At 47.3% G+C, this 24441-nt stretch overlaps 1 long non-coding RNA gene across 1 annotated transcript; it reads left to right on the top strand.

Moving 5' to 3' along the window:
* LOC144166133 (uncharacterized) lies at positions 1-24441 on the top strand. Its single transcript, XR_013321594.1, has 3 exons — positions 1-88; positions 3946-4012; positions 24432-24441. It is a non-coding gene; the product is annotated as an uncharacterized LOC144166133 (long non-coding RNA).

The raw sequence follows: 24441 nt of genomic DNA, 5'->3' as shown, positions 1-24441 counted from the left end.
ACTGGCTGATACCCATCTTTGCTGCAGCAATGAGCTTTTCCAGCACGTTCCGCCTGACGCTTGTTGTAATGGTTGCAGTCTACTTTGTGTAAGTACCGTTGTTATACCTTCGCATGAACTGGGAAGTAGACAGTGCGGAAATCGGCAGAAGCTGAAGTATTTTTTTCGTTTTTTTTTCTCTTTCCGTGCTTGCAATATATGCACTACTTATGAGGTTTCCCGCATGAGCAAGATGCACGTATTCCACGAGCCACTAAGCGCTAGGGGAGCCGTAACTGTAGCTGCTAACATGGAGATTTCGCCTGATGCCTAGATGCTGGAGAGGTCGGCATTGGGCGTTACTTTCCACTACAACGAATATTTTACCACTTAATCAATTTCCTTCATCGCATTATTTCTTGCCTGTTTTTGCCATCGTTTCAGTCCTAAGCACGAAAATGCGCGCACATTCTAGTGTGAATTCGCACGTTGTGACAAGGTTTGGTTCTAAGACGACCGAGCTTATATACTTGGGTACTCAGTGCTTTGTAATTATTCTAGAGTTCTCCGGAACTCAGACATTGTCACTTCTGTGTGCGCACAACTTCACGCGTGTGCACGATGTATTCTAGTTGCATTCTGTGAACCATGGCACTATTCCATGAAACATAAAAATGCCGCACTGAAAGTAAGTTGGCAGCCGCCCTCGGCAGCCAAAATGCCAAACACCAATGGCCACCACAGTTGTTATGAAGCAGATTTTATGTAAGATATATGCCACTCTCGGGACGAAGACGTTGCGCCACATACCAGCCAGTAAAGATGTGGGATCTAAGAGCTCAAATTACCGCGTACAGCATAATACACCACCATTTGGCAGTATTCAATGTTTTTTCTTAATGTTTGTGGTTTAATTTGATTTCTTCTTTTTCTGCTCAAAGGTTTCGGCACTACCGAAGGAGAAATAAAGTTTTTGTCGGTACTTTCGTTTACTCAATAATCCTTGTAAGCGGACATACTAACTGTTAAAGTCAAGGTGTTTCGTTGTTCTCTATCTCGGTCAAATCATGCTGATAGGCCTCATTACATGTCCCTGACATGCTTATACAGGGCACAAAGCGTTCACAAATGCCCCTTTAGTTTTCTGTAGTGAAGGATTAACGGTGAGGCAAGGTGGGAGTGTTGGAGTCACAGTATTTAGAAGGCAGGCTCAAATTATTGGCGTTTTGTTTTTTGAGTGGTTTGTTTTGGCACCTTTGTTTTTTCTTTCTCGTTGCGCTTTCTGCCAATTTTCCCCTATTAGAAAATCAACATTTTTTGAACTTTTGTTGGCTCATTCTTCCGGTGTCCACATCTTTTTTTATCCATGTATAGCAATCTACGCGAAGTATAAAGATATTTCAGCAAAGCAAATCGACAAACAAATAAAAAAATTATTTAAAAGTCGCTAAAGCTAACGTTCATTTTTATGTGGTACAGTGGTGAGCTTGCTTAGGGTGAACACGGGAGCGCGTCGCCGCTAGTACTATCAGAGCAGCCTACCATGGGCTGCGCGAAGCATTACGCATGCGCTGTGCGTGTAGAGCCAGAACTAGCTTTTAGCCCGCATCGCGCCACCGGAGCGCATGCTCGTGTTCTGATATGTTGCCTGTCGTCTGCTAATGGTGTCTCGTTTTGAATCTCGAATCCTCGATCCTTGTATAAACATGCCTAATAATTATCACAAAGGTGCTTTTCCAGAGTAAATTGAATCGAGGTTGTAGTGCCCGAGCTCATTGTAAGATCTCCATTTATTCTGATAAACATTGTGCTTATGCGTTCCTTCGGTATCCGTAGCAATCTTTTACAGACCATAAAGTGGTGTTAAAATGAGCGTCATCTTTTCATCGACTCCGCTTCAAGCAAGGTGGCGGGAACCGATGTGACGAACCGATTGTATTAAATCAAGCTAATGAAGAAATAGCTGCTCCAACAGAAACATTTTCTTGCAGATTCCAGTGTCAAGTTATTTATACAGTGGCCGATTGCTCTACCGCTACAAGCAAGATAAAGTTAGCAGGCGATGTTCAGACGCTCCGATGACGCGATGCGCGAGCTGAGCGCATAGCCTCACTCAACACAAACAGTTCACGCGTGCTGCTTCGCGCATCCCACGGTAGGCTGTTCTCATAGTACCGGTGGCCACGCGCTCCCGTGTTCACCATAAGCGAGCTCACCACAGTACCTTTTCTTTCGCCGAGAATCTGCTTATTTCTAGAAGTCCTTGCATTTTGTTGACGTGGCCGAAAACTAAGTACCGCAATTTTATGCAAAATTGCTTAAACAGGGGAGCTGTTATTACTGGCGGTAAGTTTTCTGTTGCAAAAAACTCCCCGAGAAGAACTTTAACCGAGAGCACGTTAGCGCGGGCTTCGCAGGGACCGCTCCCCAGTTAAAAAAAGCCAGGAAAATGCCGAGCTAAAGTGAGCGCGGGCCTGTTGTCGCCGTGAGCATGCGCACCGTATAGCGGAAGAGCCCTTCGCGCGGAAGCTTGTGACAATTATGAACTTGGAACGACAACGCCGAGGGATAGCGAGCACCTCTCAGTTCACGGTGGACTACGCGCAACTCCTCCTGTCGTCGTGCGCATGCGCTGAGTATCGGGATTTTTGGCTCGTCGTCGTGTCCTCATAGCATTTCGACCGCAAATACGAATACGACATCTTCAACTCATACGGTGATGACGACGACAACAAATAGCTCCATAAAAAATAAATACTAAAACTTAACTAAGCGTCCGTCAATGCAGGTTCACCATTGAAGTCTTTCGCGTGAGTGCAAGCTTCCTGAATGTTATTCTGTGAAGAACCCTACGTCGCACTTTCGTCATCTCCTGACGCATTGTTTATCAGTTGGCACCACTTTTATTAGTGCATCCTCAGCTAGAAATTAACTGATTTCTTGAAAAGTACCCGCTGTGCCAACCACATCGGCTGTGCCTGCGTTCGCACTATCCTCTATTTTTCTGAGTCCACTGGGCTTGGTATAGATTTTCTTCCATCTTATGGGGACACCGGTCCCATCGCCAAGACTTACGTCAATTTCATATTTTGAAATATACTTGTTTTTATGGGGTAGTAGAAATGCCGCGTGAAGTCCGACACAAAGTCAAATGATTCACAGACTTTTTTGTTTAGCGATAAAACCGGCCTTTTTGCGTTCACTGTTAGAGTTTATGAGATTTTCCAGCTCGTTTACGCTTGCAATTATTATTTGAATAAATAAATGCTTTTTTAAAATGCATATAGTTGCAAAGGTTACAATCTCGCGAAAAAATTGCCTGCCAAATTTTTCCTTCCCCCACGCAATGTTTCAAATGTCTAGGAATTTTTTTATAAAGAACACTGTAAATATCCCATGTGTATTATTTGCTGTCCAATATTTGCGTAATGACTTGTTCTTATTCAACAATGTTGACACGTATGAACATATAAACCGGACTTGGCGTTGATATTTGGCTGTGAGTATAAAAGACTATTTCGCAGACTTCACTTAGCTTTGGCCGGGTGGCTGAATCGAGCCACAGACCGACAGACCGACCGACAGACTAAAATTGCTGGGTTTAAGTAGCCCAAGTAAGACCATCGTCTTTAATAAGCAAACAGAACTCCACATAGAGTGGGTAAAAAAACATTTCCACACGGAAATAATGCGTTCCAAAAGCACAGTTCCAAAAGCAAAAAAAAAAACGAGAACGCTCTCTTGCTTCAGTCAGAGAGCTGTCTTTTTTTCATACAGGGGCAAAAATGCGTTATAACAAGTTAGTCTACTGCGCTCGTACCATCAGCATCTCACTTACCTCCCTTCTCTGTACGACAGCAAATTGTTTCTGTGCTAAACGTAACGCTCTAAGATAAAAAAAATTGCAAAGGCACAAGGTTTACTGCCAAATTTATCTAACGCATTTTATGGTGTTTTTTTTTCCAGTGTTAACAGCGCTGCTCGTGCCACAACAGGCTCCGAGGGTCTTGAAGAGTATTTGTGTAACGGAACTGTGAGTAATTGTAATATGGCTTCCGGAATTAAGACCTCAAAGAATAGACACTGGGTGATTATAGTCAGTGTGCTACCAGAGTACCAATCAAGGACAGTTAACATTTTAGGATAATGCAACCCACTGATGCTCGTAGTGTGTTCAGTGCTTCCCTGAGCATGCTGTCACGTGGTTACGCACGGCGCCGTTTCTTCAAGTAACAAAAGTTTGTTGCAGCGAGCATGAGCGCAGCTAGAAACACAAAGAATACGCAAGGTGGGACAACGCAGTCACAAACATAAGTGCACATACAAATTTTAGCGAATCGAATGACGCAGTGTTTTCTCTGCGAGCATTTATATTTTCGTGCTCGACTTTGTAGAACCGTCGAATTACTTCGAGAGCAACGAAAAGTATTGTAGACATGGCGCAACACTCCTTGTTAAATAAGCTAGACTCTGTGGCAGAGAAAAGACAGGAAAAAATATGCTCATAGTTTCAAACATAGATAAGACAGACACGTGTGGCCAGACGTTGGCAACAAAACACCAAAGTAAACGAAACACAAGTTTCCGCCGTCACTGCCCCCCTCTTGTGGTGAACAATCCCAGAGCTACAATAACAGGGCAGTCGGAACATTAGAAAGTCTACTTCCTGCGTACTAAGGCTTGAGGCGAAGACGCGGAGGACGTCGGGGTGCGTGCGTCGTCGTGATTAGCCGGAGTGACCCTCGAAGACTACCTAGTAGGAAGTTACCAACACGTCCCTGAATTCTGTATGGTACTAAATACCTTCGCAGGAGGTTGTCACTAAGTCAGCGCTGGCGAATTGGCGTCCCAATTCACAAAATGTACCCTGGGTGATCTTCGGCGACTCGGCCCCGAACATTCTACTGTTCGGAATTCACCAGCTGCCTGTCCGTTCTACGAGACCTGGCAAGTTGGCAGTCCTCTTCCCCACCCTGCAGGTGTCGTTGGAAGTCGTCGACGATGTCACCGTCTCCTACATGCGGACGCATGGTGTTAGCTATCGGAATTGCCCGGCTTCCTATTCATCTACTTAGTTGCCTAGATGATAATGTTGTGCGCAAACGGAACATAAGGAAGGACTTCATCCTAAGTGTCATGTTACCCGTACACGAACATAGCATATGCGTCATTGCCTTGTTCATGCGTTCCATTTGTTGCTTCGTTTCGGTGTGCTACTCCGCCACTCTTTCGAGATCAGTATTTGCTGTGGCATAACGTTCCTTGCATTAGCTCCGCAGTAAAGGCAGCTTTGCAGTCCATGATTAGTAATCCCAGGGCGGCATGTCATAGCACAATTTCCTGGTTAAAGTACTTCGCAACTTCTTCTGCCGTCTGCTTCGGAAGAGCGGTGGTCTCCGCGTAGCGCGTCATCTATTCTCTCACAACGTTCACATCGCCTACGGAGGCAACTTGGGGTTGCAGCATCTTTGGGAAAGATTTTCTCAGCTGCTGCTCGCCCACTTCTCCAATGATCTTGCCGAATGTTATCGGAGCTAATAGCCCTGACGTTGATAGTCCATGAAACCAGCGCATTGATTGGGCGGTCGCACTCGTTCAGTCGAACTTCATGCGTCTTCGCCAATCCGGCCGCCTCAGACGCGAATTCGGACACCGTCTGCGGGGAGTGACGGTAAGACCATTAAATAGGTCTTGCTTTACCCCTGCCACCAGTAAGCTATTTTTTTCTTCCGTCATTTCCAGGTACGTACGGCGAAAGGATCTCTTCATCTCCTCAACAAAGTTCACGACCCGTTCAGGGGGTGGGGGGTAGGGGGGTGCTTGCGCGTTTCCTGGAAAAGCATCGTTTGTGCCCTTCAGACTTCGGTGGTAGATATTTATGTAATTTGCTTCTGTTACGGGTGCGGTCGGTCAGGAAGCTTTCGTAGTTCTCGGAACATTCGAGCTCCATCTTCTAAATGCAAGAACACATACCGAAACGTTTCTTTCTATTCCCATCTGTTCAAGATCCGGATGCGCTCCAGCTTGTCCAACCACTCTTCCGGGTCTTCAGCTGGGATTCTCAGAATAATTGTGCTTCTTGGGTTGTCGAAGTACCCTGTGGAATGAACTAGTAGAGATGGTCATTTTCGCTGACTGCGATTTAGTCAAATTGTCTTGAAGAAGACCGTATTCGGGGAAGAGACCTTGCCGTCGATGACTGGATTATGATGGACTTGCTTGGCGGCTTATCATGGTTCGACGGTTTATGTACCCAACACCTCACCAGATGAGATGTAACCAAGGGCCACGCCCGTTTCTTTAAGCACCAAACGTTTATTGGAGTGAACGTGTGCTCAATGTGAACTGAAAGAATAGACAAGCGGTGATATAGGGGTCCCCAAAATGACGTGAGCAGATGATTGTCGGCGAATCGAATGCAACGGCGTTTGTTTTGCGAGCATTTCTGTTTTCGCTCCCAACTAGCTGGAACCGTGAAACTGCATCGAAAACAAATAAAAACATTCTAGACAGGGCAAAACACTCCCCCTATCAAACCACAAAACTTGCCCGTCACACAAAAAAAAACAGGCAAAGACGCCCTTCGCTTCTAAAATAACGACATTGTAACAGCCCGTAATGTTGGCTGCTGAAGGAGGCGAGATAGCAGACTTTGAGCTGGTTTGCAGTTTCAAGACAAGACTGTTCATTTTGAAAAGATGCGTACGCCGAGAGCTCTTCCTGACGAGGGAAAGAAGGGGAAATCCCGCGTCCTTCAAAAGAGACAGGAAAAAGAGCCCCCGAGCGAGCAGACAACTGCGTTAGGACTAATGCCAGGAGTCGGCCCGAAAACAAGTTAAGCGCTCCCCTGAAAGGCGATTGTTGAAGAGGGGAAGGAAATGACCCCCGTTGTAAGCCGGCGGCAAAGTCGGCAATACGCGTCTTCCACGAATGCGCACTGTCTTCAAGCCGGTGGCAGACCGCAGGGAGAATAATTGTCCCCGTTGGCCGGAGCCGCCAGCGCGCGGGTGCCTGGCGGCTTCCGATACAGAGTCTTCCCTCCTAGATTGCGGAGCTTTTAAAGAAAGGCAGCACTTACCGGCTGAAATATGAAACGTCAGAGTCCACTGGTTATAACTGAAAACGTACGTGAGAGGCTGCATAAACAGAAACCTCAATATGAGCAGACTTGGCGCCGTCGATGGCGACGACTTTTTCTTTTCCCCGTACGTATATTGTGATGGTCTTTTTATTACATCCCAAAACATTGATATGGCTGTCGTACGAAGGAGTGAGGGGCGGCTTCGTTGCGTCGTGTCGCACGAACACATGTGTAGCTGAGTCCATGTCGCGAAAAGTGAAACCCTTTCTGTTGCGGGCGATGCGAGGTGCTGTTGGCCTGAGTGGCGCAAGCCGCGTACTCAGCTTCTCAATTTGGTCGGAGGCTTCTGGGGCGGAAAGTGTCTGGTCGGCGAAGAATTCTCCCGGGAGGTGCACTGTTGAGCCACGCACCATTTCCGAGCAGAAGCCAAGAAGAACGAGCGGGAGCTTTTCCACCCAGTGCTGGCGACCGAGTTTCGCTGCAAGTGCAGCTTTGAGTTGCCTATGCAAGCGCTCCACCATTCCGTTGCTGGCGGGGTGATAGGGGGTTGTATGCTGCAGCCTCTTTCCGAGGAGGGTCGAAAGCGCAGAACAGAGGTTTCTCTTAAACTGCCGTCCCCGGTCAGTTCTTAGAAGTGCTGATATGTCTTGGACTCCCACTCCCGGAAAAAAACAGAGGATTATTACTCGACCTATATTTTCGCTGATTTATCACTGTATCAAAGAAACATAAAAAACACACGTCATTCGGCCATAATAAATATTTCGGAAGCACCCGAATAGCACTGGCAATGACGACTGCAACCATAATATATATATATATATATATATATATATATATATATATATATATATATATATATATATATATATATATATATATATATATATATATATCAGGGCTTGCAACCATGTCAGCCTCATCACCGGAGTTGGAGGAAGAAGAGAACGAGGTTGCACTCCGGCTTGGCCCCATCATTCACGGACCGCTCTACCATGTACGCTCTTCCTACACCATCCAACCTCACTGTAAATAAATCCATCTCGTAACAGTTTGGTTATATATATATATATATATATATATATATATTGTAGCACGTATGTATGTAGCGCAAATGTACGAGCAATTGCGACCAGCATAAGTCATAACGGGCAATTCCCCCTATGTGGGTATGCGTCGGATGACGACGAAGAAGAGGACGCTCTCGTTGAAGCTCAGCCTCGCGATAAGCTGGTCGTCTCGGCTCGCCCCTGCTGCGCTGACGCCTCGTTCACGAATAAACGGGCCCATCCTTCTACAGGAACGTCGAGTATCTCCTTTACAATTTTTGGTATAGGTTGCGGTCCTGCTCGGGTCCCCATTTGTCTACCCTGGAGCTGCGCAGTGGGACACTTTCCTTGACGATGTCTCACGGTAACCACCACGAGTCCACACCTCCTGTGGCACCGATCATCTGCCCTGGAACGGTCCGTCAACGGGATTCCCCCTTCTTCAACGGCGCTGATGACCAGGACGCTGAGGACTGGCTCGCCACCTTTGAACGTGTGAGCACCCATAACAACTGGGACGATAAGCATCAGCAAAACAGCGTCAGTCTTTCTTTTAGCGGTGTTGCAGAGACGTGGTATAAGAACCACGGGTCTGATCTTCGCACATGGTCAGACTTCAAGACCGAATTCACCAAAGTGTTCGGGCGCCCAGCACTTCGAAAACTGCGCGCTGAACAGCGTTTGCGCGAACGCGCTCAGCGCACGAATGAAAGCTTTACCTCTTATATCGAGGACACCCTTGACTTATGTAACAGGGCAAACGACGCTATGACCGAACAGGGAAAGATCAAGCATATCCTTAAAGGCATCGAAGACGACGCCTTCCAGATGCTGATCGCGAAACACCCTCGCACTGTCGCTGAAATCATCAATGCTTGCCAAGACTTCGATGAACTCCACAGAGAGAGGGCTCTCACTCGCAAACCCGCGGAGCAAGACCACTCGCTTTGCAGCTTAGCCTCTGACGATAAGGGTGTCCTCTTCGCCCAGATTCAGCAGTTTGTTCGCGAAGTGGCTCGTAAGCTTTCTCTCGTTGGCGACGTAGTGAAGATGCATCAGCCCAATTTAGACCCAACCCTCAAGAGCGTGATACAACAAGTCGCTGACGCACTTCCATGAAGCCGGCAGCCCAATCTCGCGGTAGCCCCAGTGGCTTACGCCGACATCACGCCGCAAACGCCGATGACCACTCCTTTGGCTTTCGCCGATGCAGTACAACATATGCCTCTAACCTATGCCGAGACCGCGGCGCGACCTTTTACTGGAACCGTACCGGGACCCTACCTTGCGACTGCTGCAAGCACTGGGAGTCATGCCACTGCCGGAGTTCAACGCATTCACCCCATGCCTGTCGTGCCGCGTCCGGCGTCCCCATTCGCAAACCCTTGGCGCACGTCCGATAATCGCCCTATCTGTTATTTGTGTGGGATTGCGGGACATGTGGCACGCTACTGTCACCGTGGCATCACGGGTACGCGCAACTCATCGTGGTCCTTTCCTTATGCGCCCTCACCACCCATGACGCACGCCCCAGCCCAGTTTTCGACGACACCCATCTCGTCCGATGACCGTGACGTCGCCAGCCGTCGCTCGCAGTCTCCACGACGCCGCTCACTCTCTCCGATGCGCCGTTGCCCTACGACTAGTCAGACGGAAAACTAGACGCCGCAGTTCCGGAGGCAAAAACTGCGTCACCGTCGAAATGCCGAAGTCCTCCTTCTTCGCCGCCTAATTTAATCAATTTGTTTGTTGATGGTGTTTTTACCCTGGCGCTCATTGATACTGGAGCTGCGGTTTCTGTTATTGACGATATATTTTGCCGATCGTTGCGTAAGGTGACGACGCCTATACATGGTGTTACTCTGCGCACCGCTAATGCGCAACATGTGGAACCGCTGGCCGCATGCACTGCTCGGATTACAATTCAAGGGGTCGTCTACATAATCGAACTCATCGTCCTGCCGTCCTGCTCTCACAATCTCATTATCGGATGGGACTTCTTGTCACGACATCACGCCATCATTGACTGCGCGCGCGCTGAAGTAGAGCTGTTTCCGGTACTTGAAGACGATTGTGAGAAAGCCACGGCAAAGTTGCTTGTTGCTGACGACACCGACATCCCACCGGATTCAACTGTGCTTGTGCCATTGTCATGCAGCAGTGTTTCGGACGCCACAGTCATATTCGCTCCTTCTGGTCTCTTGTCGCTTCGCAAATCCTTTCCACTGCCGTTCGCTGTCCTCGACCTCACATCCGGTTCCTGTTCTGTCCCTTTCTCAAACCCAAATCCGTACCCCATAAAACTCTTTCGCAGTGAATGCGTTGGCCTTGTAGAGAAAGTTGAGCCTTCCGTTCTTATCGACGTAGCTGAAGACGTTTCTCCCGTTCATATCACCGCGCTTAGCTCCGGTTGCTTACGTGATATCCAACGTGATGCGACTATGTTTCTCAACGCCATTGACGACGCCCTTACTTCGACCCAACGCGACCAACTATTGACCGTTCTACGACGCTTCAGTTCATCATTCGACTGTCAGGGCACTCCTTTGGGCCGCACGTCAACTGTTTCGCATCAGATCGACACTGGCACCCACGCACCATTGCGACAGCGGCCGTATCGTGTGTCCTCCACCGAGCGTCGTGTTATTTAGGAACACGTAGAGGACATGCTAAAACGCGACGTCATTCGACCATCGATGAGTCCTTGGGCTTCTCCTGTGGTCCTTGTCAAGAAAAAAGATGGATCCATACGGTTCTGCGTGGATTATAGACGTCTCAACAAAATAACTCGTAAGGACGTTTACCCGCTGCCCCGAATTGATGACGCCCTGGACAGCTTGCAATGGGCCGAGTACTTCTCATCATTGGATTTGAGGTTCGGCTACTGGCAAGTCCCCATGGCCAACGCCGATCGCTCTAAAACGGCATTTGTAACGCCAGATGGGCTCTACGAGTTCAATGTCATGCCATTCGGACTGTGTAATGCGCCTGCGACATTCGAACGAATGATGGACAACGTATTGCGCGGTCTCAAATGGAAAACAGGCCTTTGCTACTTAGATGACATCGTCGTGCTTTCACCAGATTTTACGACCCATCTAACGCGCCTGGAACGAGTACTGAAATGCCTGACTTCCGCCGGTATGCAGCTGAAGCTTAAAAAGTGCCGCTTCGCTTCTCGGAAACTCACCATTTTGGGCCATGTAGTTTCGAAAGATGGCGTCCTCCCGGATCCAACGAAACTCCGTGCCGTGGCAGAGTTCCTAAAGCCGACTACGATGAAGGCCCTGCGAAGCTTTATCGGCCTCTGTTCTTATTTCCGGCGCTTTGTACGAAACTTTGCCTCCATCATTGCGCCCCTCACGCAACTTCTCGGTGGAAGTGGGGAAATTTCTGATTGGTCCGCTGACTGTGAAGACGCTTTTCTGAGGCTACGCCGTGTCCTTAAGTCGCCACCCATGCTCCGACATTTCGATCCGCGCGCACCAACTGAACTCCACACCGATGCTAGTGGTGTGGGATTGGGTGCAGTCCTCGCCCAACGACAGGACGGCTATGAGGAATACGTAGTCAGTTATGCGAGTCGTACATTGACGAAGGCGGAAGCGAACTACTCTGTGACAGAGAAGGAATGTTTGGCTATCGTTTGGGCCATCAGCAAGTTTCGCCCCTACCTGTACGGACGCCCTTTCGCCGTCGTGACGGATCATCATGGTCTTTGTTGGTTGACTTCACTAAAGGATCCCTCCGGTTGCCTCGCTCGCTGGGCCCTCCGCCTACAAGAGTATGATATCCGTGTTGTGTACAGGTCAGGACGCAAACATAACGACGCTGACACCCTTTCTCGCTCGCCGCTTCCATCGGACATCGCGAGCTTGTCGACGGCGGATAACACCCTGGCGCCTCTCGCCATAGCGGACATGGCTGGTGAGCAGCGTAAGGACCCGTGGATCACCTCGATTCTCGAATATCTCTCATGCCCGCCGGCAAACGCTGCTCCAAGATCACTGCGCCGACAAGCTGCTCACTGCACCGTTCGTGACGAACTCCTGTACCGCCGCAACTACCACGACGACGGTCGAAGATGGCTGCTAGTGATTCCTCGCCACCTACGCAAGGAAATTTGCTCTTCCTTTCGCGATGACGCGCAGTGTGCTCACTCTGGAGTCCTGAAAACATACGAGCGCCTTAGACTTCGCTACTACTGGCGTGGGATGTATACCTTTGTGAAAAAGTTTGTAAATCCTGCCCTGACTGTCAACGGCGCAAGACTCCTCCGCAGCACACCAGCGCTCTACTTCAGCCGTTGCCCTGTCCAGCGAGACCCTTCGACCGAGTGGACATTGATCTCTACGGCCCACTTCCCAGCACAGCTGCCGGTAACCGCTGGATCATCGTCGCCGTTGATCATCTAACGCTTTACGCCGAAACAGCTGCGCTACCGGCGGCCACGGCTGGAGAAGTAGCGTCATTTCTCCTTCGGCGGTTCGTTCTCCGCCACGGTGCTCCTCGCGAGCTACTCAGTGATCGAGGTCGCGTGTTTTTATCCGACGTCGTGGAGACCCTTCTAGCTGAATGCAACGTTGTTCACCGCAAAACCACATCATACCACCCACAGACCAATGGACTGACAGAGCGGTTTAACCGCACACTGGGGGATATGATCGCAATGTACATTTCCTCGGACCATTCCAATTGGGACCTCGTTCTTCCTTTCGTGACGTATGCTTACAACACCGCTAAGCAGACAACCACAGGATTTTCGCCGTTCTTTTTGCTCTACGGTCGTGAGCCTTCATGCATGCTGGACAGTATACTTCCGTACCGACCTGATGCCTCCAAATTCATGCCAGTTTCACACGTCGCTCGACGCGCCGAGGAATGTCGCCAGCTTGCTCGTCGCTTTACAACGGAAGACCAGCAGCGCCAGAAGGCAAGTCACGACGTTTCGGTCTCAGCTCCAACTTTTCCGAACGGATCCCTCGTCTTGCTCTACATACCGTGCCCGACGCCCGGACTGTCACCGAAATTTGTGTCGCAATACCACGGCCCCTAACGGGTTGTGGAGCGAACATCGCCGGTGAATTATGTTGTTGAGCCTTTAACGCCCACTTCAGATCGCCGCCGTCGGGGGCGTGAGACAGTTCATGTCGCGCGGCTCAAGCCGTACTATGGACCCGCTCATGTCGTGTACCCCTTAGGTCGCCAGGATGGCTTCCCCTTTTCGCCGGGGGTATTGTAGCAAGTATGTATGTAGCGCAAATGTACGAGCAATTGTGACCAGCATAAGTCATAACGGGCAATTCCCCGTATGTGGGTATGCGTCGGATGACGACGAAGAAGAGGACGCGCTCGTTGAAGCTCAGCCTCGCGATAAGCTGGTCGTCTCGGCTCGCCCCTGCTGCGCTGACGCCTCGTTCACGAATAAACGGGCCCATCCTTCTACAGGAACGTCGAGTATCTCCTTTACAATATATATATATATATATATATATATATATATATATGTGTGTGTGTGTGTATAAAATATATGGAGGATGACAACGCGATCTATTTACAGTACGAGATTACCGATTTACAATATTTACAAGGCAGCTGTTGCAGAGCGTTCGCTCAGGCTGCACGCCCCACACACAGCTCTTCGTCGTTCTTCATCGGGCCCACAGCGACGCATTCCCTACTGTGCCCTACTTCGTCTCCTTTTGATATAGCTCCCGCGTGGAAGGCGACCGTCTCGGTGGAGATCACAATAAATGTTCGGATGCGGTGATGATGCGAATGAGAGGAGAAGATTGGGGAAATGTTCTGACCGCCACGGATTACGATGGTTTTATGAGCTGTGGCCCCTGAACAGCGTTTCCCGCCGATGGAGCGAAGCAGCGGCCAAAGTCCTTGGAGCTCCGCCGGAGTACTGGGCAGGGGATCGGCGTCGTCGTATCGTTGGGTCGCGGCTGGTCACGTCGGAAGGTTACGGCGGGTCATTGGCTGGGGAAACGGGACTGGGGATCGTCATGTCCACGGCTCACCGGGGCTGGGGCGGGCCGACGGGATCCAAGAGGCTTGTAGCAGTAGCTTCGGGAGACGAGACCGGGCGAGGCTGAGACTGCGATGGGGATCGAGACCCAGCAGCTCCACCAAAGTGTTACGTGGCGGAAGAAGGAGTGAGGCGAACCATGGAGGATGACAGCGCGATCTATTTACAGTACGAGATGACCTATTTACATTATTTACAAGGCAGCTGTTGCAGAGCGTTCGCTCAGGCTGCACGCCCCACACACAGCTCTTCGTCGTTCTTCATCGGGCCCACAGCGACGCATACCATACTGCGCCCTTCTTCGTCTCCTCGTGTCAATATTTTGCTATTACGGTTGGGTATTTTCGTGAAATCTAAGTTCACTATGGAGTCTAAAAACCGGGAATGCGAGAGCTACCCCTGTTTCTATTTACAATGACCAGCTCCAAAACAATTGCTATAGCGCAAGTGCATAAGCGGTAAGTCCATTCGATATCCACTGTACAAGGAAATCGCGCAATTAGTTTCTAGTGCTTCCCCCATGCGGCGCCAGCTCTCTTCAGAAACTGCCCTTCTGATTGTGTGAAGTAAATACCCTAACATTAGGGCTGTTTAAGCTTCAGCTTGGCCTTGTGGCGTTCGGCTAAAAAGGTCAAAGAATGAATTACTACTGCACATGAGCTGGTTCTTCATGAGGAGCGCCCGACGTCGGCCAGAGCAGCGAATGGCCTTTCAACACGTCAAAAGCTCCAAAAAACATCAAGAAAAATGCGGAGCGCACGGAAGCGTGCCCCTGTCATATTATTCGGTCGGGCCGTCAACTAACGCGTGGGAAGATATAACCGAGCTTAACAACTTGAACAAAAATGCGGTCAAGACCGCTTATAATGAACCCGATAGTGTCGCATAAAGTGGTCGTGATATCAGTAGTCCGTTGGATATGGACTCACGATTTAAAACGACCGCAAAGTATGAATATGTCAAACAACCCCCTCGGTAATAATTTAAGCCCTTAAGCTTCATAAAGGAATGCCCGCTGCTTGCTTACGAACGAACTAAACTATCTTTGCGTCAAGCCTACCGCTACCGGCACAATGCCCACAAAGAAATTCTTTTGGGCGTCTTCGAAATCTCCACTCGCCGTAGTGGCTTTGTTAGCTGTAAGCCGCTTCATGAAGGCTGAGAGTAACGGAAGCTGCGTCGCTTTGGTCGTAATAGAGCGAAGTTCGAAAGTTTGAATGTTAGCACGATTCGTTATCAGCAACTCTGAAATCGAAGTGTCGGCGAAAAGCGATCTGTAGATGGGAGCTAAGTAACCACCGGCACTTTTTGCAGCGCGCCGTGCCGGGTTTGCGTCGACTTGGGTGGCTTCATGCTCTTGTCAGGCTTCATGCTCCCTCTTTTTATGTTTTTTTGTTCCTCACTGTCATTCTGCCTCAGAAAAAAATGCCTGAGAAGTGAGTGACCTGGCTCGCGGCGTCCAAAATCTGCCGGTGTTGATCGTCGATCTGGCATATCTTAGTCGTGAGTAACCTAAGCGGTGAATGCATCAGAACGTCGCCCCTTTCATACTTTAACGCTTGCTTCGATTTTTCAACTTCGTAAGTGTCCCATTTTTACCCTGACTGTGTCGGAATTGTACGTTGTGAAAGTAGGACGCTTTGAAAAACATTCTTTACATCTGGACGCAGTTTCAATGGGTAGCATAGGAAAGTCGCAAGTATACCTAAATATGGTCGTTAGAGCTAATAGATCGTCATTTCTGGGAACGTTACAAGTGGCTTCGACTGTACCTTCTCGTCATGCCCGCGGACACACCTGAAAATATTACTGTACCCGTGTAATACCTGACGTCACCCACTAAGGCATGAGCTACTATCTCTGCGGCGACATAAAAATGATCTGATGAGACCCACCATACTTGTGCAGCGCATCGCTGTACCATCCAGTAGTTTCCACCAAACGGTAATTAACGTTCTAGGCCCGTTTTTACGGCACAACCCGATAACAAAAGACTCTTATGGCTACCGAGTACATCACGCAGTATGCAGAGACAAACAATCTTCTCAAGTGGACCACAGAAGAAGACGTGGAATTTTTCATCAACGAAATTATGCTGCGGTATGGAGCCCTTTAAGCCGTAATCAAATACCGCGGAACTGCCTTTAATCTTAAGTTCATGGAAGGATTATTACGCTGCAATAACATGGGTCACCGAGAAAACGCCGCGTACTTAGAACTCCGAAACGCAGACTAACCGAGAGCCTCAACACGACAATCGTAGAAGAGCTGTCTATGTACTGTGTAATTAAACAGAAACTCTAGAAATACTTCTTATATCATGTTAGTGTACAATACACGGTTGCAGAAAACTACACAGAGAACCCCGTTCGAGGTTGTTTAGAGAACACAGCCGACCTTGATGCGCAACAGAAGTGCTACCGCTCGTTGAAGACGACGACCTCAACCTTGACGTCAAGGCTACTTCCAATGTGCGGATGAAGTTCGCCAGCTTGCCCCAGTGCGAAGGACGGACCAGGCGCCTAGGAATGTCATACTTTTTTCCTTCTTACGCCAGTACGCCGACTATCGTCCACGTGACCTTGCATGGGTTTGGATCAAAGATCCCCTACGAGGCGTCATGGCGAAGCTCCTGCGGCGGTATTTTGTGCGATACAAAATCCGAGGACGTCTGGGAAACTGGTCTACGAGAGGGTCCGCGAAGTGCACTACAAAACACAATGACAAATGCGGCTCGAAGTCATCCATGTGGTTGGGGTTAATAGATCTCCTGTTGAGTATAGACTCAATATTGTCTGCCAAATGCATCGCTTTCGCAACCGTCGAGTGCACTGTTAGAGGGAGGTAGTACCATATACTAAGCTTTGGAAGTGGTTATGCTTAATTACCAGCCCTCAGCCACACCCGTTTATCTTATTTTTATTTTTCAGAGAGGCACCCATTTGCTTCATCCGCGTCTGGAAATCTATTTTAAATAAGGAAGAAGTAGCTAATGGTTTCCGCTAAGCTAGAGTGTTATAGCATGATTGGGAATGTTCTTAAAATTATGCCGTGGTTGTGGAAGAGTGTTATCAGATAACTGGATGAAGAATAACGTTACAACATTCGTTCCGCCGACCCTTAACCGCGCACGCTACATTAGTAACTGCTTCGGCGGCATTTGTTTAATCACTTAAGTGATTGGAGGGCACACGTTCGCACTTACATGGGGCAGGAATATTTCACTAACCGACATTTCTTGTTCACTTTACGAAGATATAAGCATTGGTGAGGTGTCAATTATTCTGTCAAAGTGCGCGGTAAAACAAAAAAACTGGCACGTATAACTGACAATTGTATTCAAACGTATTCTGTGGGGCATGAAGGTGGGATGGTTTTCTGTGGCGTGTGCAGCTTACCGGAGTGTATAAAAATTGCGGTTCAAATTAAAGTTGTTTCTTATCGTTCTATTTCCCCGACGGCCGGACGACATTTTGGTGCCATCAATTTCAATGGTGGTTCTCCGTGTGCCTGAAAATTTGCAGCTTGCTTTTGGCGCCATTTATTTGCACAACGTTATAAGTGGCTGTTACCTAATATATCTCGTTTGGGCAGATTTTGTACACGAGTTATCTTCGTTTCTGTCAATGCTCAGATATGCTCGTGCTTACTTTGATTCTAAGTTAAACCATTGGGCAACATTTTCTTTCGTTGGAAACAACCAAGCAATCAACACTTCTCAGCTGAACTTTTAAAAAAAAAATTTACGGGCGAAGCTCCTCTTGCTCGGGCCCTGTCCCGTCCCTCGTTGCTGCTGTATACGGCACAGCACACTAATAATGATTGTGCTAGAATCCCCCTAGGGATTGGCCAACCAAAGATTGGCCGAAGAGGACAAAACGTTCAACGCGTTCATTGCTACCCAACAACTAGAAGCAGAAGAAGAAGAAGAGGTGGTCGTTCGTAGCGTGCGAGCTCAAGACACGTACTGGGGGTACACGACACAAGACCCTCTGCAGAACGCGACGGCCAAGGTAGCTAAAAGGTCACACACAGAATTCACCAACGTTCCCGTGTTGATTCTAATCGTCCAAAACAACCCCTACATAACCACCACAAACATCGACGTCGTCGACGGGCTTGTCAACGGAACGGTGGAAACCTTGACGTGTCGAGTCTTTTTATGATGTGCGGGCGAATGTTTCACGGTTTTACCGATAAGCATTTTGCTTCGCCCCTCTCATCATCATTCACTTCGTCGAGATTGCGGAATTTAATTCACACATTACTCGCATGTATGAAATTTGGACGCTGGAACTGGCCTCAACTGAAATGTTGTTGCAGTTTTTCTATTTGCAAACACATATACTTGAATTCGCCACAAATGTGTTCAGCTTGCAAGCTGTGTCACTCTAACCACCCCCTCCTATATATTTGGACTTTTTCGCGGATTTCTTCCAAGATCTCTCCTACGTCTTTGGAATATTTTCAGTCCTGCTAAATAAATCCAGCAAAGGGCATTAAGCATGACTGAAAACCACATAGCACCTGACGAAAGAAAGAGAATATCCCGGAACAGCTATAGCAGAATGTCATTATACGCATTCGATAATGAATACGGAAGAACACAATACAAGCCATGAAAATGAACGTGCAGATGATACAGCCCTTGTGAACGCAAGTTCTGCAGTGAAGAAAAACTACTTCGAGTGCTTTGTCTGCGAGCTGACGAGCTTAAAGAGCCACTGCAAGGCGAAAAAAAACATTATGTAGGAAATCAAAAACATTCATGCATTAAGGTAATAAAACAGCTTGCCCCTTTGCGTGACTGTTCAGTCTAAGAAATCCAGTATTCATTAACTTGCTTTCATCCTTAAAATTCTTTCAGTTTGCTTCAGATGCCAATGTAGGTTGCCGCTCCGTAAGGGGCGGGCTACTATAGCGCGTTGAAACGGGGTATAGATAATGCGAAACTGCGCTGAAGTCTCATCAATGAACTATTAACGCCTCTGTTATTTGACATAATATACGCAATAATAATGTTTCTTCGGCTTCTAAACATCATAAATTTTCTAGCTCTGAAAGGAAAACTAGCTAAACAGAATATAATAAACCCATTTGTTTTGATGTGAGAAAAACCGGTTGCATAATAAAAACTGCCGGAATGCATGTTAGAAATAAAGAATAAAAATAAAAAATTCGTCCACCTAATATAGCACGTAACACAATAAAAAAACGCATTCCTTGTCAACCTGTACATTGAATCGTGAAAATGGCACTAAATTGCGGACCGGCGATTTAAAAGTCCATATTTTAAAATCTGACATGAAGGTCAAAGCGTTTTGTTTACACACACACGGACACCATCACCGATTTAAATGCTAGTAAGGCAGACTATATAGGCTCTAGAATTTGCACCTTTTGATATTAGACACCTTATATGGCAGTTACTAATATCTGCTGCAGCAATGAGCTTTTGCAGTGCGTTGCGCCTAATCTTTGTTGCAATGTCTGCAGTATACTGTGTGTGTGTACCATTGTTATACTTTCACCTCAGCTGGGAAGTTCGCCGGCCGCAAATAGCAAGAGCTGAAGTTTAATATATCTTTTAATGATTCGTGGCGCTCTAGCTCTTGCTCTCAACCTAATGCCGCAGCATTTGCCCTGCGATTTTTTATCTTGTCCGCGTCTGTTTTTCTCGATAAGTCGAATTACAACGATAACAACAGGATCATTTTAGAGAGGGGGCAACACTCTCCCAAAAAATAGGATATCTTTTGAGGCATACAAAAAAGAGGGGTAAAGCCGCTTTTAGCTTAGAACATAGCACAGACGCGCGACCAGACACTTTCATCATTGCACAACGCAAAGTTCGCGCCATGTGCTCCTCCTCCCTCTTTAACAGTGCATCATCCCGATGCTGAAATAAACGCGAGTCCTAACTCTTCAAAGCCCGTCATTTACGAGTTAGGATTGACGTAAACCACAAGTTCGAATTTGCGCCGCGTCCGTCTTTGCAAAGTAATGTAGTGACCGTCGGGGACTACGTCCTAGATAAGTTTTTCAACGAATCGCGTAATTCAGTAGGATCTGAAATACCATCACAGAAGTTACTCACCGAGGCCGCGTTGGCAAGTTCCACACCCACAAAAGATCACCTGGGTGATATTCGCTGTCGGAGGTTTTAGCGTCCAGCATCCACCAGCTACTAGTACGTCATACAAACTCTAACAAAGTTGTGGGGCGCCTCCGTACTGTGTAGCCATGCTTGGGCATCAGTGTTGACATCGTTGTCTTGCACATGCTGCAGCGTGGCATTAGGCCTTGTTGTCGACTGTCTTGCGTAGACGAGACCGAACGGTGTCATCTGAGTAGTTTTCTGGACACTTGTATTGTACAAAAAGAAACATCAGGGAGGACATCGTTGTAAGTCTCGCGTTTAACATCGACGTACATAGCATATCTGCGATCGGAATGTTCAGGCGTTCCATAGGCCCATTCGTTTGGTGGTGGTACGCCGTCAGTCTTTTCTGATCTGTGTTCCTCTGGCGTTGGACTCCTGACATGAGCACCACAGTAAAGGCCATTTTGTGGCCCGTGATTAAGACTTCATGGTTTCCATGTCGCAGCACACCTCAGTAGACAAAGAAAGTTGCGACTGTATGTGCACTACCCTTTGGAAGAGTGGCGGTCTCCATGTAGCGCGTCGTGTAGATTGTCGCTACAACCACCTCCACTTCTTCACAGGTCACGTCGTTTAGGAAGGCGGCACTTGGTTGCAGCATCTTTGACAAAAACACTTCATCCGCTCATCTTCTGGCCACTGCACGGATGGTCTCGCGCAGTGTATGCGAGATAATAGACCCGCACTGACTGCCTACTATACCAGTGCATTGAGTAGGTGGTCGTACTTCTTAGTTAGAATTTCAAGCGTCTTCTCCATCGCGGCCACCTCAGAGGCCAATTTAACCACCGTCTTCGGTAGGTTACGATTAAGGCAAGCGAAGACTTCGTGCTGTGCCGCTGGCATCAGAAACTTAATTTCTTTAATTTCTTTAATTTCGTCTTTTCCGGGCACGCACGACCAAAAAATGGCTTCAGCTACTTAACAAAGGCCCCCGCCCTTTTGGTGGAATCCTGCGCTCCCGTTTCCTGCAAAAGCTCGTTGGTTCATTTCGCACTCCGGTGGTGAAGGTTTAAAAGAGGTGCCTGTTGCATTGAGTCAAGCCGATCAAGGAGCTGTCGTGGTTCTCCGTATATTCGACCTTCATAATTTAAATGGAAGTACACATACCGAAAGGTTGCTAGCGAATCGATTGTAAAAGCGTGTGTTCTGCGGGCATTTATCTTTTCGTGCTCTGTTATCTCAAACCATGAAACTACAGCGAGAACAAAGAAGAGCATTCTAGACAGGCCGCAACGGTCTCCCTATCAAATGAGATACCTTATGCAGCACATAAAAGAAGAAATGAAGGAAGCTAAGACTAACGCGTAAGACTTGAAGGTAGCGAAACTGAGCACAACCTTCATGACCATCACGAAGGTTTATGGCCACAATTGCGGCTGATTTGCTTCTTTCTCGGCGCCGCAACGGCCATCACTCCATAATTGTTTGTATTGGTGTGAGCTTCTATCTTTTTTGGGAGTGATAATCATTGAACAAAACCTTGGGGGAGCGTACGCTATGACCTGTCTTTCACGTTTCGAGCAAGTGTTGCAACGATTACGGTAGTTTTTTTTCGGCCTATTGTTTCCTACTTTTTGTTCCTAAAGTTTGTATGCTTGGTTTGACGAAATTGTGCAGGGGACTCTCGGAGGTCGTCGCGAGGCAGGCACATATGTGCCCTATGCATTTTCGTGGTTTTGTTACATGCCGGCCGGTGGTGGCGAGGTTCGCGCCGCAATTTCTTGGTGTTTTTACTTGGAGACACCAGAAATTCCAATTTGCTACACAGCTTCGCGGTTAAAAAAAGACGAACATGCCCTTTCCTTCGAACGTGGACAAGTCAGCCACGCGCGGCCAGTCGATGGAAACGAAGTGTAAAAATTTCGGACATTGTTCTTCCCAATACATTTTTGTGTCACGCAAAATAATGTCGAGCGATCTGTATAAGTAGAAGTATTTAGTAATTGTTTAGCGTAGTACAAAATACTATCTGACAGTAATACACGTAGATGAAGCTTATTAGGGTGGATCCTTTAAAAGTATGCGCCAGAATTAAAGGATTCAGACTCCAGCGGTTGTAGCTTGACTATGAGTTATGACAATGGCATCTCCTGGCTTTATCACTTGTATGACGGAAATATATTCACTGAGTGGAAAACAACTCATTTGTACCAGCTACCTCTAGACCGCTCCCTAGTAGTTGAACGGCTGTAAGTTGCACCACCGCCATAATCTGATGGCAATCAAGATAGAGAGAGTGAGGGACCTTTATTTGAGTCCATAGAATTGGAAGGAAGAGAGTAAGAGACAGGAAGGTTTTTCCTATTAGATAGTGGCCTTGACATGATTGAACTTAGTTGCATATTCCTCCAGTTGGACGAATTCTTGGTGCGAGTCGGGCTAAAAACTGGGCAAAGCAGCCTCCCATCGGTGATTAGTCTGGATGTAGAAAGATACATTACGTGTGTGAAGTTTCTGTGAGCAACCTTGTACTTTTTGAATAAAAATTTTGAAATTTGAGAAATTTTTTTTTGAAATTCCCATACGATATGTTGTAGGTTGGCATCATCTACACACCACTGGTGACTGGTATGCCTACAGCTTCCTTGTAGGCTTCCGGCCTAATGCACAGAGTTTTTTGTATTGCTGTCCTTGTCAAGATCCGAAAAGAGTAATGAATATGATGCGGCTAACAAGAAAAGCATCAACAAAGTGCACCAAATCTACCTCCTTGTGGCCGTGGTATTTGCTATGACTGCAATAGGTTGGCTAATTTGGTCCGCATTGGATCTCAAAACCAAAAAGTAGCTGTGTTGGATTAATTTGCCTCACCACGAAGGCAAAAGGCGCGAATGCACTGTATGTGTGGGATCAGGTTGCCTCGTATATAGCCTTCAATTCTCAGGTCGTGTTTCTTTGTTCTTCCCAGTCTGGGGAGTTGGTAAAAAAGAATATAGTTTGGACGGCATCGGCAGCTTGCTGCAACCTGTCTTGAAGGTGCCGTTCAGATAAAAGAGAGCAAGGTTAGGGTCATGTTACTGTAGCTGTTGAAGTGTATGGTGTTCTCTGGAGAAGTAAGTCATCAAGATTACGATAAATGCAAGGTCATTGACGGCATAGAAATTTTTTATTCATCATGAACACATACTTTGGCGTTGCTTTTCCCTACTGGAAAGAAGAGAAAGCAGACACCTAGGAGAACGTGTCCGCGAGGTTCTTCAATGCACCCAAGTCGCATACTGCTTCGATTCTTTTGACGCTCGTTGCCGATTCGGGGCGTTAATTTCATCCAATAGAAGCAAGTGGTTTTATATGGTATGGCGTAAAAATTTGCCTTTCGTGACTGCTTTGCGCTTGTCAGACTGACTTTACTATGAAATGCACGCTGGCGTTTATGACGGAGCGGAACTACCTGATTTCACCACAATCTTTGCAGAGAAATACAACAAATCAAGTCAAAAATACCTAAAGCGCGAATCAAAACAGGGACACAGAAAGACGACGGAACTGTAGCTATTTTTACAATTAACTACCAACTCTCCAACCAATACACCTTGTTAAAATCAAGTCGTCCGACACATTTCCTTCACTTGCACTCACGCTAAAGAGAAGACTATTGTGCACTCTACGTGAAATCTTCTCCTCTGGTGCTAATATTTTATGCTTAAATCCATTCAAGGCACTGTGGTTACCGGACTGGAATATCTTCTTATTGTGATATCTGTCAACAAGCGTAGAACTGTTTGACTTGTTAGTGGTACTTGATGGGTTATTTCTGATAACATCTGTGAGGAGCTCCTTCCTACAATATAAAACTGAGCCTAACTACACGTTTGCTCTTCCTGTTCACTTTGCGACATTATTCGTTATACAAGTTCATTTCCTAAGTAAAACCTGGGAGTGGGTAAGAATATTATTTTATTGTAAAGGCAATTTCCTTGCAAATAGCTGATGGTTCCTAAAGCAGAATATGAAGACTTCATATGTTACTCCGCGTTACCCATGGCCCCGTTGAAATATTGAAACCTATACATGGGAAAAAATGTTTTCGATATCTGTCAGTCATCATTTGTGGTAAAAATATTGCAAAACTATACCTGCAGTTATTCAACAATAAGTGAGTAAAACCTCGTTTCTTTTCAGTGTACTCCCG

The sequence above is a fragment of the Haemaphysalis longicornis genome, unplaced genomic scaffold, assembly GCF_048455015.1.
Source record: "Haemaphysalis longicornis isolate Haplotype H1 unplaced genomic scaffold, Haemaphysalis longicornis Haplotype H1 scaffold_16, whole genome shotgun sequence".
Lineage (NCBI taxonomy): Eukaryota > Metazoa > Arthropoda > Arachnida > Ixodida > Ixodidae > Haemaphysalis > Haemaphysalis longicornis.
This window is presented reverse-complemented; position numbering and strand designations above follow the sequence as displayed.